Source organism: Apis laboriosa, unplaced genomic scaffold (genome assembly GCF_014066325.1).
Source record: "Apis laboriosa isolate Shangri-la unplaced genomic scaffold, ASM1406632v1 scaffold112_cov148, whole genome shotgun sequence".
NCBI lineage: Eukaryota > Metazoa > Arthropoda > Insecta > Hymenoptera > Apidae > Apis > Apis laboriosa.
The window spans coordinates 3,321,235-3,342,154 of NW_025220865.1; the positions used below are offsets into that span (position 1 = coordinate 3,321,235).

At 29.6% G+C, this 20,920-nt stretch overlaps 1 protein-coding gene across 8 annotated transcripts in view; it reads left to right on the plus strand.

The window, feature by feature from the left end:
* LOC122713346 (protein scalloped) overlaps positions 1-20,920 on the plus strand; it is a 179,095-nt gene that overhangs the window by 2,831 nt on the left and 155,344 nt on the right. The window lies entirely within an intron of this gene.

Genomic DNA, 20,920 nt, shown 5'->3' on the forward strand with positions numbered 1-20,920 from the left:
TGGATAACCAAATTATTGAGAAACTAAGTATATATCATTAGAAAAATTACGTGAAAATTGTTCGATATGTGTTAATCATATTTTTCGATTTATTCTTATCGACTTCCATTTAAGATTCAAAAGGAATATCGGCTATTATTTTTGCCACTCACGTTCACAAAATGATAGCACGTGTATGTGTCGCGTGCACGTGTATGTGTCGCGTGCACGTGTACGTCTTTATAAGTTTATTGTGTAGCGTGAATGGCAATTCAATATTGTTAGAAAATTAATTTGATTTTAAATTGTTGATTTTAATGATGTCATGATACGTATGGTTGAAGTTGTAAATTTTTGTTAACACTGGTGTATTATTTTTATCCATATCTTATCTGTTCTATCCAATTTAATTGAAGAAATACCTCAAATTGAAAATGCAGTTTAAATGCGAGATTATAGATTATAAATAGGCATGATGAAAATTATATATATTTATAAATTTCGTCCTAAAAATATTAAAAAATTAAATTAATATAAAATAATGAAATAATTTTTATGCAAATCATAATCAAATCTTATCAAAGTAAAAATTATTATGTTATTAGATTTTTTAAGCTCTCTTTTATTTTAATTATTTATATTTTTATTTTTTATACATTATTTTCACTTTAACTTTCTTTTTATTTTTATCTCCTCAAAAAGATTTTTGTATTTCTAAGGAAAAATATTTTACCGAAATCGCCTCTCTTTCGAATCTTTTTAAACTATTCTTATACCCTATACTGAAACAGCATCATATTCGAAAAGTTTTCACAAATTTCTAGTCTCTATTCGCATTGCTAGCTTTCTACAACTCGTAAAAACTGCAATAATTCAAATGCACCTTTGCTATTAAATTTTCGCTTGTGTGTGATTTCTACTATTGTAATAAACTGTAATGTACTGATAATAAAAACGAAAGTCTATCTCCATTAGTAATTTGCTTAAAGATAAAATTATTAAACTAAGATTTACTAATCTTAAATTGGATTCTAGATGTTACATAAAACTTTAGCAATATTTTTACCAGAAAAACTAGTTGAGAAGCTATTGTTTCGAATAAAATTGATTATGATTCCAATTTATTTCTTCTTATTAAGTGATATAATTAGTATAATTTTTAAATCTAATAAAATTTTTTTAATGTTAAAATTAATAATTTCAAGTGTTTTTTATTATATTATTAAAAAATATAAAAAATCAAATAAATATATCAAATGCGTATTAATTATAAAATATAATAAAAATTTCATAGGGAGATATTTTATGAAGAAAAATTGCATATTATCAACTTAACCTATATCGTTTACATTATGTAAATTGGTTGATGTAAAGCTATTTAATTATCCGTTAAATTCTATAAGCCAATGATATAGTACATGATCGCAAAAGTGTTAATTCATTGCCAATGTTTGCCAAAAATCAAACAAACCGATCAAAAATCTTTGAATAAGCACGATCAATGCGTATCGAAGTTTTTAAGCAAGACGGATAAAAATCTGTGGCTCTGTGTATGTTGGGGAAGGGATAAGTTCGGTACAGCAACGCTGCGACCAAGCAGCGGCGGCAGGTGCAACCTGTGTTTCTTCGAGCTGTTCCGCCCTCCTCGTTCCTGCTGGCCGAACAGCTCGTTTTTCTTCTCGAAGAGCAGAGAGCGCGATGCACGCACGCGAACCGCGGAACCGGTAGCGCGGTAATCGGTAATCGATGAATTCGATATTCATATCACCTTCGCTAAACTCATACACACTTTCTACGCTTGATACCAGAGGCTTTTTATCTGTTCGCCTTATCGGCATGTTAAATATTGGAGCTTCGATAACGTGTTTTTTTTGTTTTCTCTTTTTTTTTTTATTTCAGGTAATCGTCTTTATTTCACGAATACGATTGGTTTTTTATATTCTTTGTCTAATTTTAAAATTCGAATTTCATATTATTTTCTTACGATTCTTTGTTCGTAATGTTTGATTTTAAGAATTTCGTTTTTCATTTTTACGTATTTCTATGAAAGAACTTTTATATAAAAAATAATTTCTTTCTTTAACGTAGAATAAAACCAAATTGTAATACAACTTAATAGGATCTTTATCACTATTTTCAATACTAAATTGAACTTTACAAATTTTTTCACAAATATCAAATTTTTGATTAAAGCAAAAAGAAGTACTTAAGCATTCATGTAGATTACCTCTACACGAGTCTCTACGCCATTAAGTGATTAAAAGCAACATAACCTAACCTCTTTCCCTCTTTTATCGTAAATTCGACTCCCTTTTGTTTAACATCGTGGCGATCGTATCTCAGTGGACTCGTGATAGCAGCTAGACTCATTAAACCGAGGCTTCTTCGCGATATAAATAGGACTTCTTGTCCCGTTGCACTACGGAAGGAGCAAATAGATTATCACGCGTACCGACGACTTCTCTCCGTTCGTCTCTTCTTTCGCTTTCTACTGTTCGGCCATTCTCTTTCTCTCTATCTCCCTCCTCTCCTCTCTTCTGTCAGTTTCTTTTGCTCGCGTAGCACCATCACAAGTTTTTCTCTTTCTCTCTCGAAGAGAAGCCGGTACGCGCGTGACTTTCTATTTGGCGTAGACAGTGCCAAATTGTCAAGTAACTAAAATTACCTTCGAAGGTGTACGCGTGTCTTTCTCTTTTTCCCCCTCCATTACGTATTTCTCGTAGGTTAACCCTTTGCTTTTTTCGCGGACTCGTGCCACGAATCCTTTTGCACGTCAGATTTAATTTTCCACCCTGTTAATTAGAGAGGATTCGACATTATTCGACTTTTCGTGTTTCTCAAATAATACGTACTATTTGAACAATTTTTTTCAGAGATTTTTTTTTTTTTATTTGGAATTTTTCTTGTTAGAAATCTAAATGACGTAGTAATTCGGTGTCGATTTGATATTATTAAATGTTAGTTTAGAATTTATTTTTTTCATTTTTGAAAGTAATGTTTAAATTTTGATTGATTGAAAATATCAAATCGGTGCAAGGCTAAACGATACTTATCAAATTTTATTTTAATTATTACACAAATTTTATGATAATTTTATTACAAAAGATTTATTAATGATTTGTATATTTAAAACTGATAAATTTCTTAAATTTCTTTATATCTTTGCAATACAATTATAAACTTCAATGGGGTTTTACGACCAATAAATTATAAATTCCCTCCTTTTAATTTGATTATTTCATCGTTATCAATCTTCATCTAGTTAATCTTCATCCATCATGATGTTATTTTTAAGATTTTTATTCTGACTACAGAATTTTGCATATCATTCATGATATTACAAACAATTTCAGCATCATCATTTAAATATTACAAATGCGTTTTTTGCATCTCAATTTCTCTCATTCTTCTCAATTCTTTTTAGAATGCATTATCGTTAATACAAATTGAAGATTATCAAATTATAATAATTCCTATGATTTTCAATATTAATTTTTCAAAAACGAAATTTCATTTTAATCTTTTTAGAAAAAAAAAAAATATATCGAATTCTTGATCCAAAGTTCAATGTTGCATTTAAATTATGAAATAATTTAATTCGGCCGCTTCTCTCGAGTGTTCATTAATTCAGAAACGGGTCTGGGACCTTAACTCGATGATCGGCACGTGTGCGACTAACGACTGGCCTATTCGACCATCTAGTGACCCTAATAAAACCTATACAAAAGGTCGTTGTTCCTAGATCGATTTACGAAAGGTCGAACGTCTCGACCAGATTTTCTCAGCTTAAATCGAGTTCCAATAGAAAACTAATTTAAACTGTTATCTTTTAGGATTGAGTTATGTCTATCGTTTTGTTATTGATAATAAAGTATTAATGTAAATTTAATTATTATTGAAATTATAAAAAAATAAAATTATAAAATATAAAAATTATTATTGAAAAATTTGAAAAGAAACGATCTTGTTAATTGTTAATTGTCTTTTTTTGTAATATTAATTGTCTTTTAATTGTAATTGTCTTTCAGAAAAATTTTTAATTATTTTTCAATTATTATATTCATTCGAATCATGAAATGAACAAATCAAGATAGATATTGGACAAGAATAATTTTTATCAATAACATCTTATTTGCATATAAAAGCAAAATGAAATTTAAATTTATTTTTCAATACACTTCACATTTTTCATTAATTCCAAGATACAGAGCGTGTTTATAAATATCGTAGATAGATAAGTTTTACATTTCACACTACTGATCAAATGTTTGAAATTACTAATTTATTATTACTTAAAATCCAAGAATAGAAAAAAAATCGGATTAATATATTTCTTCAGATAAAAAATATTTTTTAATAATAAAAAATCTGATTAAAAATTACTAAGTTAAAAAGCATCACGTAATGATTGACATCGTGAACATTAAAATTTTAAAATTGAACAGAGAACCGATCTATCAGATCGAGTCTATTAGAGATTCATAATGAATTGTATCCATACGTTCCTACTAGAACCAAAGCTGTGAGTAATGCCTCTGTTTCAATATGAAACAGATTATGAAGGTTGGAGAGTTTGGATAATAGAATGTTGGAATAGAATATCCCGGTAGTGGAAGTTTAGATAGTGAAAATTCCATTGTGTTTCAAGCTTTGTTTACATTAATAGCGGTATTATTGTTAATAATACCGATAATAATTCGACAATATGGAATAATTATTAATACAAATTTTTTTTATATTTTAATATTTATAACGAACGATATTTTGTAAATTTTTTTTAAAAAATTTACAACATACAAATTTTTAACATCGATAATCCGTCAAAAATTGGCTAATTTTTGTTAAAAACATTTTCTCGACGTATCATCGAAAATACCTACAAAAAAGATAATATATAGATTATATTATTATATCGTTGAAGCGAATTCTGTATATACGGTATTATCGCTCAAAGATTAAAACCGAAATATCGAAAAAAAATTATTCGATTTCCCAGTGATCTCGAAAAGTCACGAGAGCAACTCGAATGTGGTTCTGGAACAATTTGTTTATTTATCGAGCACGTTTCGTACAGATAATTTAGCATGACGTACGTTTTTTTTTTTTTAAATAAATGTCACGTACACGTGTTGATTGTATCGGGATCGTTCGTTTATAAAACCGACCTGCCATTCGTCCCATCCGTGGCTGCATTTTCAAACCACGGAATCACATTGTGGAATGAATATTTTCCTCCCTCTTTTATTTCTTCCTTTTTTTTCCCTATTTTTTTTTTTTTTTCGATCATCCATTCGTCATTAATAATGTAAAATTGAAAGCAGTAAATTAAACGTCGGCGGACGGTCGAACTGTTTCGCGCGGACTCGCTCGACCGTGCAAATTTCATCGATGAAAATCGTACACGACGCGTTGATTTGTATCATGCTCATTTGCCCGTAATATTATATTTCCGTAATATTGCAATCGCGAGCGCGGTTGTTGTAACGATACGGTACGATTGAAATCTGACGGGGAATCGGGCTGACTAGGCGTGCGAAAGTTCAATTTGAAGTTAATATTAAAAAAGAAAAAAAATAGAAAGAGAGAGAGAGAGAGAAAAGATATAATAGAAAGTCAATAAATTTCTTACAATAGATTTATTAAAAATAAAAATCGCGGAGCGATTTACTTTAAGATTAATAACGAAATGTCCGATAAAAAACGGTGTCACGATGGACAACTTTTCTTATGTATTTAAATGGATTAAATATTGTTTTAAAATGAGGATTAATTTTGGAAGTATCTTTTTTTATTTATGTGATTTATAAAGTAAATTAATATGTATCATAATTGAAGTTGTAAAATAAAAAGATAAAATACTATTGACGTATGAATAAAATGAATAATTGTAGAAACGTGTCTTATTTATTTCGTAGCAATATATCTACTAATATTTGAATTTAAACTTCGTGACAGATTGAAAAAATTCGGGCGAAATCGGGTAAGATCGTGATTTCGTCCGAATGCGTCCGAATTTTTCCGATTCAACCCGAACGTTGAATCTCGGGATGTATTTTTACCTAACCAATATTCTTCGATATTTACATATATTCAATATATATATTCTACAACGTTAAAAAAAGAAATCTAATAATATCACAAATAGTAATTGTATCAGTTCGATGTTTATTCTATAGCATCAAATAATCGAAATAACACTTAATGACTCCCCTTTCAATCCAACGAAAAAATAACTCGAAAGAGACTCTATTATATACCGAATGACCGATACCCACGATAGAATCGCGTGATTGTCGCCCGGCTGGTATGCAGACAAACTGCAACGTTACCTCAGAAAGAGAGAAGTAGACGAACAGTGTGGTTTATATAGGGGAACATAGAGGGGCAAAGAGATGATTCGAACGTAAGGGGTATTCTGTCTATATGTATATATTCACGTCTATATTCACGTACAAAGTACACACGCACGTGTTGTGCGAGCACTAGGGGTGACTGGAGATGGAGAGGGAGGAATATACGAACATCGGCCAGGTGGTAAAGCCACCCCATGATTTTCTGACCCGTGAAACTTGCCTCGGGGGATAGAGCTCGGCCCCGCGCACGTTCTCAATCACGCGATTGAAATGCACACGTTTCTCCGCATTCAACCGGCAGATACGGGAGTACACGTGTACACACCGATAAATTCTCAACCGATATCTGTTGTTGCCGCGGCACACGTACTCTATCGGCCGTCTTATTACCGGATATCGAGTATCGATTACTACCAGAAACATTTTCTCTCGTTTCGTAATAACAATCGTGACGTCGTATGCAACGTGTAACGAGCACAATGGCGGTTGCACCGGTAGTGGATCGCGGATATAATGATGCAGATTCGCAGCTCTAGAATTATGAGACATTCAATCCTACGTACGAAATGATAATTCAACGGTTTGAATGTTACTGATGCTTGGGGAAAAAAAGAATTGCGTGAGAATTTTATAATGTAACTATTTTTCATTGATCTTAACCTATTAAGTAGTAACGAAATAAAACATAATAATAATAATAATAATAATAATTTTTTTATTAATCATTTACTAAGTATGTAGGAATAAAAATAAACGATGTTAAAAATAATATTTCTCGAGATTTATAAAATGTTACGTTTAACAAATTTTCAATATATACTTTATATTTTTTAACAATACATTTTCATCGAATTAACGATTAGATTAAGGAAAAATGATTTCGAATCGTTTTAATTGTCTTCATAACACAGAGAAACTGCGAATTTCCGCGATTGCATCGTTCATTACAACAAATTTTTAAATTCCCCCCTCCTCTTCGGGATAATGTATTCATAATACATAAATCGAGGGGCGAGGGATCGGTTTCAATTTGCAATTCAAAAGGCTCGGACTTATTTCGTTTCCCAGGAACGCGAATATCCGTAATAAAACAGCCCAATTTCATCGTGCGATGTACTGTAACGAAGGATGCTAATCAGTTTTCACCAAAGTTTGCAGAATTTCGAATTCAACTGTACTGTTACATAAAAAACAATCCACCATTTGATCTATTTACGAAAAATAATTTTGAAGAATGCTGAAGATACGATCGTTTATTATTGCATCTTATTTAATTTTTTTTAAGAATTCATATTTTGTACATAACACATTGTTTGTGAATAATCGTAGAAACTTTCTAAAAAAGACTCGTAAAAAGAAGTGTGCTGAATTGCTAAGTGAAATTGCTATTGAAAATTTTGTATTTAAATGATATGTATTTAGGAAAAAAGAACAGTAGCTTAATAATAATTATTATCATACAAATGTGATATATCTATAAAATGACTCAGAAATAAATAACCAAGTTTTATATCATATTTTACTTTCGAAATATAAATAGTAATTGTTCATATTATAGTTAATATTAATAATTTTACTAACGTAAAATAATTCATAAAAATAATTTCTCTCATCTTGAACATGAAACGATAGAGAGAACAAAAAAATCAAGCAATTATTTTAGAACAATCGAAGATATTGATGCAAAAAAGAAATCATTAAATATTATGTTGAAATAAAATAAAATTGAATCAAGATCTAAATATAATCGATTGTTCTCAAAAATTACATTGGCTATGTTCAAAAGTAATTATAAATTAGATTAATATCAATTCTCTGCACTGATCAATACACGAAACTTTTCTAACCACAATTTTATTAAAAACTTCTTCTCGATTATTGCATCATTTCTCTTCCATTTTCTTCTAGGAAAACACATTTAAAGAACCAATCCACGTCTCGGCAAATGAAACTCGTATTCCAAACACAATCTTGGTGAAAAGACTTTATAATACGATTTGGTCGAAAGGAACGATCGACGCGATATTACGCGCACACGATTATTGTTTTTTCGGTAGAAGAAACGTGTCATGGCGGACTCCCGTTTGGCGCCAAGTTCAAATGTCCCGAGGGCGTCTTTTCTCGCTTCTCGATTCACCGGTAATAGAAATCGAATAGAATCTACACGGTGGATGGTGGATGGATAAGATGGAAGACGCTTCCTTGTTTGTTGAATCTTTCTCTCTCTTCTTGCGTTAGAAATTGCCCTTGGGCCTGGTCTACACGGACAAACGACCCCTTTATCTTCGATTTTCTCGATTCGAAGGTACATTCGACTTTAACAGTTATTTGACTCGAGTTTCTCTTTTTAGTTAGTGTTTCTAGTAGGTATGTATTTCGAGATGAATATTTTTTTTAGAATTGAAATGACGAGAATTAAGGTTTGTTGGATGAATTATTGAATAATTTTATAATATAAGATATAGAATATTTTAAGTTATACTTGAAAAGAAAAAAAAGATGGAAATGGGTTCTATTAAATGGAATTCAATTGTGTATGGTGAAAAGATTTTAAAGCTTTATATGTATCTATATTTTTTTCTTATTATCTCTAAGAATTTATTATCTCTAAGAAATTAGTTATTTAAAAGATATTTTAAGATTTTTATGTAAAAAGATTTATTTAAAAATTATGTAAAAAGATTTATTTAAAAATTTTTTTTTTATCAAATTTATGCGTGCTTTCTGTTTTCTTTCGCTTTTCGTATGATAAATATTACAAAATACATATTATAAATTCTATATTCCAAAATTTTTTTTTTTTAATAGAGAATCAATGTACAAAAGCCAGTTGTTAAGAATTAATCGTTGAGATTTATCAGGGATAATTAACTTTATTTTTAACTATATTTTTTCGTGTATATTCCACTCTCAGTATTTAATATTACGAGAATTTTGATTTAAAATTTATCGTACGTGTAGTTTAAGAACTTCGTTAAAAATTTCGCTCAAACATCGTTACCATTTTATTTATTTTATTTTATCAACCGAAATTACCAGGCAAACCAATGGTCTCTCTTTTCACTGCAATAACGATGGTACTCATTTTATTTGCAAAAATTTCATCACGTTATGAAAATAAAATCCCGTGGCATAAAATAACCGATGAATTCAATTGTTTCTGATTTTTAATCGGAAAATCACTTTGACAATTAACACGATACACCAACCTAATAACGAGATATAAAATTATAAATATATATAAAACTCTTTCTTTTTGATATAATACACGTTCATTATTATCGATATATATATATTTATTGATAATATCATTTAATTTTATGGATAATAGAAATGACTTTTTATTTTTTTTCATTTAAAATTATCATCAAATCACGTAAATGTTGCAACAAAAATATTATAAATAATTTACTATATTGTAGTTTACTTTATCTAATTTTATTTTAAATATATCGAAAATTTGAACGAAAAATATCGTAATAATATGTCTGATAAAAATTTGATATAAGAAAAAAAAAAAATAAGAATTTCGATTATTTCCATCCGTTATCGATATATCAACGATATTATCGATATTTATCGATAACGATATCGATAGTTAATAAGTCGTAATACTCTAGCACTGTGGTACTAGAATGTAATAACAACGAATGAAAAATTTTTCAATTGAATTTTTTTTTAAAATTATTCGTTTTCAACCGAGCGTGGTACGTTTAACGTTAAAATAAATTCACAGGCGACACGATTCGAATCGATGAAATAAGGAAGCTCGTGTATTTTATGTTCCAAGAAACTTCGACATCGATAATGAAAATCGTTTCGTGGTCACTTGACGCGATGCATGGATGGTTCGATCGTACGTGGTTAATGGACTGGAAAGTTTGATGATTAGAAAAAGAAAAAAAAAAGAAGAAGAACGGTAAATTTCTCGCGAGGCTAACCTCCGGGTAATTTTAATCGTAATATTTTCTGCAATGATTGCTGCTCGATATGTACGAGGTGTCCCGTGCAAGTAGGAAAATCTGTATAATTTAATCTTTTCAGGATTAAATTTTTTTTCTATGCTTAATGGAAAAAGATTTTTTTTTTCGAATCGATCTGATTTGAAAAAGAAAAGAAGAGGAAAGAAAAATGTAGAAAAATTCTAAATTACTTTTAAGAAGCAATAATCTATTTTATTATTGTTGAAAACAATTTTTTTTATTTAGATTTTTTTCTTGATATATTTGCATTATTTATGCAAAATTAATTAAAATGTGATTATTAAAATTATTAAAATTAAAAAAGGAATCCTCTTCACTTTTTAAGTTGATATAATTTTATTACGTATAAAAATCAATTATTTTCATTCTTCGTAAAGAATATCTTCGTGAAATCGCGTCGACAAATATGAATAACTTACGAGGCAAAATTAAACGACGTTACGAGCTTCTGCGATGCTATTAAACATTAATACACGTATGTATGAGTGCAAAGTGCAGGACTTTTTTTTCTCTTCTTTTTTCACCTCACTTTTTTCTTTCTCTTTTTTCAGTTTTTTTTTTTTTTTTTTTTTTTTTTTATTCTTCCAATAACCTGAAACTAATAGATAAAGCCTGTGTATAATATGACTTGAAAATTAATGAACTACTTTTTATAGAGATCATTTATTCCGTATATTACTGTAATAATATTCACATATTTAATTTTAATACAATTCAGTACATTAATATGATTTAATATCATGTTATCGTCCAATTTAATTTAATTTGATTTAATTTGTTGATTTTTTAAAAACTGCTGCATATAATTTTAATTAGAACAAAAATCTACAATTTGATTGATTTATAGTTTTAGCCTTAAATAAGTAGTATTATATAACATTAAAATAATGCATTCGTATATCTGCATTTCTATTTAAATTTTTTTTTTTCAACACGTTTTATTTACTTTTACAAATTTTTTTTTCAAAATGTATTTGACTTGTTATATAGTTGCAGAATAATTAATTCAAATTCGCAGAAAATCTTATGAAAACTGCCAATATTCCAATATAAACAGAGAAAAATCGCCCAAGTCTCACATATATAATAACAAAAAAGTTACTAAAAAAATTCCCCATTTCAAGTTCCCTATATATAACAATATAAAATTATCCGCATACCCATTTCGTTTCTCGTATTTCAGCATCAATGAAACTCAAAAAAAAAAAAAAATCGCTTTTATCTCCAATACTCAACACTTCTTTTCACATCTTTTATTACTCCATTCCAAACCCCTTTACAATCTTCGATCTTCTCCAAGAATTGTATTATATCCACGAATGCTCGAATCGAGAATCTATAATAACAATAATAATAATATCATTGCTCAATAAAAGAGTTCAACTGAAAAACGAATAGTGGAACGAAAGTAAATTTTTATTCGATGGATACAATGGATCACCTATCGCCGATTAAACGTAACGGTTCGAGTCGCGAGAGGATCGAGTACGGTGAGCCGAGTAGCCGGTTAGAAAGGTGAAAGATCAATAGGAAGTCGTAGCGGTGGATTTCTCGAACAAGTTGATACAGACGCGATTCTATTCGCGAGGTCATCGAGCAATGGATTTGCCAAGGTGATCAAGAAGTTTCTAGTCGCTAGCAGTGGCGCGTGTCTCGTTTCAAAACGCGTAAATTTCGCGTATTTTATACGTGTTTTAATACATATATATATATATATATATATATTATTTTAATGGATGTATTATATTAAATTTCTTACACCTATTTATTCTTTTTTCTTTTTTAAATATATTATTTCGAATTTTATTAATTGCCTTTGGCATTTTAAACGTGATAGAGTAAAAGGAATTTGTTTAATAAATATTACACTATGTGCGTTTGTAAATTGAAAAAGTGCAAATTTAACGTGTCATATTTACGTATCGATATCAAAATAAACTCATTTTTGACTCTTGTCAAAAGATAAATTTTTTTTTAATTTGCGGTGCGTTTACACCAATTTACGCGTTTTAAAATTCCTTATACTCGATAATATTGTTACGAACGAACCGGTTACGTAGATAGATAAAAAAAATATGCAATTAGAATCGATGAACGAAACGTTCGAAAGAAATATTGTAAACAAATCAGCTAACGTTGTTAACAGGGAAAGAAAGGAAACACGAAATTGTTGAAATCGAAACTCGATACGAAACGAAAATACGCGGGCATAATAACGGCGGTCGCGTTCGAGAAGGTCGAAACCATCGTACCTATTTCTAGTAGTCCATTAGTCGGCCGAGTAGGCGAGGGAAAAAAAATGTAATAAAACCGCGACACGTCGCGTCTTCCATAACGATATAGAAGCGTCGACACCGGAGAAAGATTAAATTGCCGCCGCCCCTATCACCCCCCTCTCCATAGCCTTTCTCCATTTTCCTTCTTCTTTCCTTCGTTAGGAGACCGGAAAGATGGTCACGATGAAATTTGCCTCCCTCCCCCTCCGAGAAAATTCATTCTTGCATCGTCATTTTATACGAAAGAAAAATACATATCCATCGATTTCTACGTGTCATTGGTATTAAGTATTAAATTATATTCATGTGAAAATAATTTGTGAAACTTAACGTATTATTTGGTTTCTAATTAATAATAGGGGAAATAAGTTTAAGAAGTGAAATGATGAATTTAAAAAAGTTAAGAATTAAGTTTTAGTTATTTGGATTGTTATATTGATCGTTGAATTTGTTGTCATGTTTTTTACAGAGACGCATTGCATTCATCGCATTCATCACAACATGTGTCAAAACGTGAAACTGTTTACCGCAGTTTGCACGTACAAATAATACGTATGTAACTAAAATATCGTTGCATCCTAGTAATTGAATTAAAATGATCAATATTCGTACAAATATATTATACGTATATTAATATCAATAGGAATAATTCAAGTTTTGACGTGATGTAAATGAAAATTACAAGCAGACCATCGCGAATTATTGGCATAAACTTATCCGCCCAATTTTATCCCAATATTATTACCCATAAATATTTCATCGATCCACTAATCTCGATCTAATAATACGCCGATTTATCGTGATGTGTTACTACAAATGATGTGGCTTCCTCGAAAACTTTGATTAATAATAAAACAGATTTTCATTTTCGAGAAAATGATAAAAATTAATTTTCCATTCTTTTTTTTTTCCCCTCGAGATGGAAGCTCCATTGCATATCCCTTTTCTCCTCTACCTATTTTTCTTTCGTGTTTGCATTTTAGCATCGTTATTGGTGGTAGCCAGGGACGACGTCGAGACGTCGTCGTCATCGTCGTCGTCTCTTTCCACGACGACGGTATCATTGTATTAACACGGTCGAATGGAAATTACACCGACTTGGTCATCTTACGACGTCGTTTCGCTTTTAATGAACAACGAGCGCTCTACGATTCCGTTTTATCACCACTTTCTCGAGTAACATTCCATTCCTTTTTTTTTTACTTGATTTTTTACTTTTTTGGCTAATGTAAAGTAATTAACTTTTGAATTGATCACTGATATAAATTTACGTGAGTTTCTAATATCGGGTCATTTATGACCCGTGTCGAGATTTTCTTCGGAAGATAGAAACTTTTCTGACAAAATTGTGCTTCGTTATCGAAATAATTTAATTAATCCAAAGATCAAGAGAAGTTTCACGTTCTGTGAATTATTTGTAATAAACGATTGCAAACTTTAATGTTGAATCATTTATGACTTCATAGCAAGAATTTCGTAACACGTAAATATTTTAGAATTAATTTTTTCTCTTTTATTATTGAAAGAAAGATAACTTTAAATGGGTCAAGAATGATCCGATTAAACGAAGATCAAGCACAAGATTTCGTGAAGATTATGTTTTTTTCACGATTGTTTTATGATAATGCCGATTTTATCGATCATGATTGTAGGAAAGCGATAGAAAATATATCATAGCAGTAATATACATCGTTAAAAGATTTAGAGAGATTTAATAGATGTAGATATATATTTAGGTATGTAATTAAAGAAATAAATATATTTTGAAAATTTGAGAATTTTATTAATTATAATTTTATTTTAAATAACTTAATTAAAAAATTATTCCATTCTATCAAAAATTAAACACCCGCGACAATCTTAATTCCTTTAATTTACTTTACCTCCCAAGTCGTACACGGAGTTCCACAGGGTAATTGAATCATGCTTTCCTTTCCTCGTTACACGTTCACCCGTAGCCAAGACGTTGTGTACTTCTTTCCACAATTCGGAGCAGACGGCTGCACCGTGGAAAATCGTCGACCAGAGTGAAACTTTCTAAGTGCAGACTGCATAATCCATCGCATGTCGACGCGCGCGATGGATATATACGTATATTCGCGTTCTAACGTCGAGCTATTGTTTCGCGGGCAAAAAAAACGGTACACTCATTCAACGAAACTTGTGTACGCGCGTGGTCAACTTTTAACCTCGATGAAAATGTAACAGGTAGCTCAGAGTCGAGAGAGAACGTGAAAAAGTGCGTAACGATACTGTGACGGGTATATATTCCATTCTTTCGACTGTAATGTGATGAAATTCATTTTAGCTTTTTCTCTTCCTTTTTTTTTAATGGAATATATTCATCGAGTAGTGTTTAGTTTAGCCTTTATCGTTATTCAAATTATTTCTTGAAAATGGAATCTTTTGAATTTCAATTGAAATTTCATTATTTCGAATGAGATAAACGAAATTTGACACGTACTTTTTGGGCGAGTTGCATGCATTTTTTCTCCATCGTTCAAGTCGAATTCATAGAAACCATCTAGATAAGTATTAGGATAAATGTCTAAATTTAATTCCACTTTAGACACTAAAGGAGGCGCTATTGTACCGTACAAGAATTAGTGGATAGTGAAAGTTCGGGAAATGAGTGAATTGTTGAATTTTTAACTTGTTAATAAAAAGGTTTGAAATAGTTTTTCAATTGTAATTAATTTTGTTATTAAAATTAATGTTATACATATAATAATTTGATTTACATCGATAGATTTTTTTTTTCTTAAAGAAATCTTTCGAAATTACGAAATTCTAACCTAACTTCTGGTTAAATTCTTTGATAATAAATAACAATTAATGTTATAATGTATCGATAGTAATTTTTATACACATCATAGCTTTCTCTCAAAGGAATTTTTCAAGATTGTAAAATTCTAACTTTTAATTTTTGAAGAATTTTCATTCGATTGATGTAATATGATAGATTGAAGTAATATAAATTTTAAATTATGTAACTTGAAATGTATAACTTTAAATTCGATCAAAGAATCGGTATAACAGCAATCCTTACGATCGACCAGGATAATATAAGTCAGATCAGTTTCAATAATGTCTGGTTGTTGGCCAGCCTCCAAGTCTTTAAACATTATGTTACATCAGTCTTTCGATACCGTTTTCGCGGCTATGTTACCACTATTTTTCACTTTGCATACCGCGATCGTGTATGCTGATCGATGAGCCGAGAATGTTCGTCCGTGGACGAATAGAGATAAATCTGAGACAGTGTGTACTTAACGTGTATTATCGTACACGATGCTTCGATGCCACCTTTTATCGTTCGCTTTCTACGAACAATTATTAATCGCGAATTAAGTACTTCTTGCATATGATTTCTATGAGAATGCTTATCTGTGTTTGAAATTGTACTGAAATCTCATTATTATCATTGAAATTATAATCTTTTTAGATTGCAAATTTCTACGGATAATGTGTATTTGAATACAAATATATTTTGAAAAATTAAATTATCGCAATTTTTAATATTGGAAGAATTGGAAAATTAATAATACGAGAATTGTTGTGTGTTGATTAATTCCTAATGCCGCGAATTTTTAAATCGTGTAAATATCACCGTAATAAAATAATTATAATTATAATTATTCCAATAAAACAATAAAAAATTTTTAATTGTAAACAAATTCTCTATTCGATTAATTTTTTTCTCTTCTAAAAAAAGTAAAACATAGAAAATTTTCCAATTAATCTAATATTTAAAATCCACTAGATACATATATTATAATTATCTAGCACACAATACATATAATCAAAATAAAGAAAAAAATCGTTAATAAAAGTCGTACGGATTTTTATCCACTCAACTTTCTTCCGTTTCCGTTCCGCAATTACTTCGACGAAGAAGCTGCTGGTAATCAGACACCGGAATATACAGTGTCGTTTTTACGTATTATTATTGCACCGCCGGTTAGATTAGATTAACGAGCCAGTCATTAACTAAGTTTGCATCGCGTATACGCGATGAGAAGTCTCGTTGCCCTCTTCTCCCCTCTTCGTTCTACACGCCTCGCTCCCCTTTCTTCCATCTCTCTCTCTCTCTCTCTTCCCCCCTTTCTCTTTTATCCCTCTCTTCTCGTATCCTGTTGGCTCGATGCTTGATTTGTCACAGTGCCGTTTGTGTAAGCACACTCTGTCATCGTTCGTTGAATCCGTGGAGCAAAAACTATTTTGCTCCTTCTTGATTATCCGATGTGTCATGGAAAACAAATTATGCTGTTTTATTGAGTTTTATTATGCTTTTCTTTTGGAAGATTATAAACGTTCTGTTATCGTTGTAGATATTGGAATTGAGATTAAGTTAATTTTTTTTATGGTGAAAAAATTGAATTCTTTTTATGTATATAATTAAAATAAAATTTTTTTTTTTTCTCTCGTACAATTTTGTTAAAATTTTTAGAATTTTATATTTTATGTTTGAAAAAAGAAATTTATATATATATATATATATTTCAAACAAATAATATTTAAAAAATAATTAAAAAAAATTTTGCGAATTTCAAATTCAAAACAGAGTTCCAAATTAATATTATTAAAAAATTTCGAAAAAAATTTGATTTTGAATGAGTAACACTTTAATACACGACTTTATTTTCGATTTTATTCATGGAACAATACTAGCCACTACTAAGGCGATGCGATCCATTAAAAATCCATGGAACGGTACTTTTCTTTATTAGTACTGGATCCCTTCTTGCAACCACAAGGCGGTTTCTTCTACTCGAAAGCGGTTTATCATAACATCGGCCTCTCAGTGACTTGTATGTCAGGCCTTCCCGTTCTAGTTTTATTTTTACGCGAGGATGGATTTATTTCTAACAGTAACTACGCTTGTGCGCCTAGGAAATTGCAAATTTATCATTTACGACTTTGATTCACTGATTGTAATTCTCATTTACAGCGTATATATAAATGATACTATTTTCGTTCATTTTATACAATTTTTTATAATTTATGTAAATAGTATGTTACTTATCAATAATACTTATCAATGTTGCTTATCAACTTTTTTTAATTAGTTTTAGAAAATTATATATCTGTATATTATTAAGTACTTATATATTATTAAATTAATAATTATAATAATATGGAATTAAAATATTGATAATTTTTCTTTTTGATAACAAAATCTATAATTACAACATTCTAATTAAACGTATAATCTATATAGTACATTAAAGCTCTCGAAATAACTTCAAAGTTGTTTCTGAGAACTCTAAATCAAGTATCATAATATAAAGGCAGACTTTGATCTTCGAGAATATTCTGTATTATTATTAAAATATAAAATAATATAATATATATTATATTATATTATATTATAAAATAATCAAAATATTACGAAAAAAAAAATACTTTTACTTATTAGATAATATAGAGAAATTCCGTGAGTCATCGTATATATTTATATATTCTATATTATATTTATATTTCATTCAGCTACTCATGATCTTCTATTTAATCAATTTTTGAATAACTAAGCAGTAAATAAATACATTTTTTTTTTGTTTGATCAAAAAATCATTAAATTTAAATGAATTATATTTTCTTTATATAAACATCACAAAAGATAATCTTTTATTATCGATAATCGATAAAACAGAACTTTCTCCTAACCTCAAAAAATTTATTCCTAAAAGAGTTTAAACCAAACGAATGAATCAATAAATCATCAGTTCGATCGAGTTTTAATTCTTTCTGATCCAATATACAGATGTATTCGTACAATTCGTACGAATTTTTAAAAATTACTAATTGAAGTTTTATTTATGAAACGAATAACGATCAAGCGTAACGATGAGTGTCTGGACATGGAACGACGTGTACAGCCCCTTGTCCTCAAGAGACTCGACGCGAGTAGTTTTCATTAGGACTCGAATTGGCCTCGGGTGAAGCGTGGTTTGGTTGGATCTTGCACGGAGGGCCGTCTAAGTATATCCATGTTATTTCTGTCGGGAGCTGACGCACTGTTTCACTCCTCTCTCTTCTCTATTCGCGTCTTCCAAAGAATTATCCTCGTGTAAGCAAACCGCGATACACTTGGACCGAAATTATTTCGCTTCTCGAGAATTCGATGGTAGGGGATTTGCCTATGGTGTCCCTAGCCCATCTGGCCTCGTGACTTTGGAGGAAATTGTTTATCATTTGGTGTTTGGTGTTTGTTCCAGGTTCAGAGAGTTCAGTCCACGTTGATTGATTCTGATGATTTTGCACGGATTTCGATTATTAACTCATTTTGATAGGCTTTGCCTATAGTATTTTTTATTACCCCATGTAACCTTATGAAAGAAATTGGTGTAATTGATCATTTGTACGTTTGATTGTAGATTTAGATAGTTCAATGCATGTCAAAATTCTGATGATTTTGATTATTAATTTAGATTCTGTCTTAATGGGTTTTGCCTATAATGCACTTATATGATTTTATGACTTTGGAAGAAATAGATGTCATTTGGTATTTATATGAGATTTAGAGAATTTAATAGATGTAGAGATCTTGGTATCTATTTGATGATTCTGATGTTGCATATTTTAGGTCTGGTGTTTAAGGAATTTTAAAAAGAGACTTGTTTCATATTCAAGGTCTTTTACAAGAATTTTTGGAAATAGATATTGGTTATGATAAATAGAATTGGAAAATTAAGAATTGGATTAGATCATATCTAACTAAGGAGTTCTGAGAAATAGTAGAGTACAACTGGAAGTTATTGCCAAAGTCACTTTTAGTCGTCGTTACTCGGTTTCTACTGTTCATGACGAGGAGTTTTATTGCGTGTCCAAGCTGTTTTATGAGTATTTGTCGAAATAGGTATTGCTGATAAATTGAGAAATTAGGAATTGGATTAGGTCATGTTTAATTAAGGGTTTCATAGGAACGCTGGTGCAAGTTGAGTTAATTTCATTGGAACATATATTTTTTTTTATTTCTGATTATATCTGATTAACATTGTTATCATTCAAATATGAATCTTTGTTTTTTTTTATTTTTATCATTCAAACACTTGTTTTAAAAAAAAAAACACTTTCCATTATATGCTCTGCAATTAATATATCTTGCTCAAAAAATTAAAAAAAAAATTTAAAGAAATTATATTTTTATTATTATTAAACTAATTTATGAGATGCAATTATATGATTGTGAGAAAATGTGTATGTAATACAGAGGTTTTATTTGAAGTTATACGTAATTCAAAATCAGTCAGAATGAACATAAGTTGCATTAAATTAATTTAGATATAACAGTGAACTGGTTCATAAAGGGAGAAAATAATTGTTCTCCAGTTATAATTAAAACACAAGGGTAAAGTAAACTATACATTGTCATAAACTTAACAACTACAATAGAATTTAATATAAATTAAAGAAGAGTAGATTATCTGTGAATATAAATATTCAAAGACTTGTAAATTTATTCATATATTAAATAGTATCTCATTAACTTAATTATTAAAATTATCTTTTTCTACGAATTTAATTATAATTAATATAATTATAATTAATAAAAATTGATCATAAAAAATATCAGAATCTATATTTAGTAACAATTGACAAAAGTCATTACTTTATATAATTTGATGATTTTCAAATTTTTCTATTTTCATTTCAAATTCAAACTCAATGAAAAAAAAAAATACTTGAATCTAATAAAAATTGACATAAATCACACATTACATAATCATCCAAACTCAAATTTATTTAATTTCAAACTCAAACCTAACCTAAAAATAAAATAAAATAAAATTCAAATCTAGTAAAAAACTAGTACAAAAATCACTAGACTGCATAATTATCCAAATTTAAATTTCTCCATTTCGAAATGAAAATTGGAAAAAATTCTAACCTAAAAAAAAAAAATAAAATAAAATAAAATTAAAATCTAGTAAAAAAACTAGTACAAAAGTCACTAGACTGCATAATTATCCAAATTTAAATTTCTCCATTTCGAAATGAAAATTGGAAAAAATTCTAACCTAAAAAAAAAAAAATAAAATAAAATAAAATTAAAATCTAGTAAAAAACTAGTACAAAAGTCACTAGACTGCACAATTATCCAAATTCGAATTTCTCCATTTCGAAATGGAAATTGGAAAAAATTCGAAAGATTGGCAAGAATCGATCAGGAAACGAAGTTATTCGTGAGCCTTCTTCAGTTTCGGCAACAAGAAAGAACGACGAAGACACGTAATAACGCCTCGTAAAGGCGAGCCACAGCAGTACGAATCTCGTCGGGGAAGCACCGAGCGTGGCAGCACGAGCACAGCGTGTATTACGACGATCA